The following is a 1,223-nucleotide window of genomic DNA, read 5'->3' as shown; positions in this document are numbered from 1 at the left end:
GTAGTACATCCCTTCCTGTGTGCCATAGACACTTTACAACCCAGCCGTTACCATGCATACAAAAAGAAGAAACATATAGCCTATGTGCAAAAATCCAATTTTCTAAAATCAGCTTTACCTGTCCAAATATTACTGTATCTTGTACATTTAAGTGTTACAAATCAGTTTATATCAGTGACTTCTTTATACATACTTTTATGTGTCAAAATGTATCCTACCCTCTCCCTTACTTTCCCTTGATTCAACACGTAAAGACATAAATGGCATATTCACTAAAATTATTATAAAAATAAACACCATCTAAAATAAAGGGGTGATCTCTGGTTCTAAGGATAAAGGTGGATATGTGTGGAGCTAGATTTGTTTCTTTATTAAATGCAAGTAAATAAATGATCTGAGATAGAAAAAAAAAGGTTTGAGAGAAAACGTTTTCATACAAAAAGCAAAAAAATAATATTCAAGACTAAAAAAAGTTTAAGTATAAACTTGAAATTTTTAAAATTATTTCTGAGAAAAGAAATCTCTATAAATACTCTTTTAAACTCTAAAATTATTGCGCGAGCAGAAGGAGTACCCAAACGCAGAGTTTCAAAAAGGTTTATTTGTGACAAAAACTAAGCAAGCAAGCAAGCCCAAAAATCACAAAAGAGCACAGGGAGCCAGGGAAAACAAAAAGCCGGAGTACAAGGGCTGGAAAACTCACAGGAAAGAACACAACTGGAGACGACAGGGTAAATGGGCAGGAAACACTCGCAGGACAAAGGCAAACTGGCAGAAGGATCTGACAAAGGCCAAAGGTAACACAGGGGTTAAATACAAGAGGAGGTAACGGGGAACAGGTGAGGCGTCAGGTGAATCACATTAGGGCGGGGCAGGACAATCAGACAGGTACAAGGCAAAGCTAGACAAGACTAGACAAGACAGGAAACCAAACTACCAAAACAAAACAGGAAGCTGAACAAACCGACACTTACCGGGGAGTCACAGGATAAAGATAATCACACAAGACTGAGACACAAGCACAAGGAGGGCCAAAAAGGGAAAAATAAACCCAAACAAAACCCCAAACCACAACATAAAATATATATTTTTTGCTATCAGTGTGAAAAAATGTTTTTTTCTTCTCTCAAACCTTTTTCTTCTCGCTCTCAAAACCTAGGTCTTTGCCCTCCATGCAATTTCTTGCTCTTGTCTCAGGATTTTTCTCTCCCTGTTAAATTAAT

The 1,223-nt window shown here is 37.0% G+C and overlaps 1 long non-coding RNA gene and 1 pseudogene across 1 annotated transcript in view; both read right to left on the bottom strand.

Annotated features, from left to right (window-relative positions):
* LOC116695329 (5-hydroxytryptamine receptor 3A-like) overlaps window positions 1–1,223 on the bottom strand; it is a 176,825-nt pseudogene that overhangs the window by 141,193 nt on the left and 34,409 nt on the right.
* The window catches only part of LOC116695336 (uncharacterized), a 55,519-nt gene that overhangs the window by 35,180 nt on the left and 19,116 nt on the right, over window positions 1–1,223 (bottom strand). The gene's annotated exons all lie outside the window — the stretch shown is intronic.

Source organism: Etheostoma spectabile, chromosome 9, assembly GCF_008692095.1.
Source record: "Etheostoma spectabile isolate EspeVRDwgs_2016 chromosome 9, UIUC_Espe_1.0, whole genome shotgun sequence".
Lineage (NCBI taxonomy): Eukaryota > Metazoa > Chordata > Actinopteri > Perciformes > Percidae > Etheostoma > Etheostoma spectabile.
The sequence above is the reverse complement of the archived record's forward strand: the minus strand, read 5'-3'. Positions and strand labels throughout refer to the sequence as shown.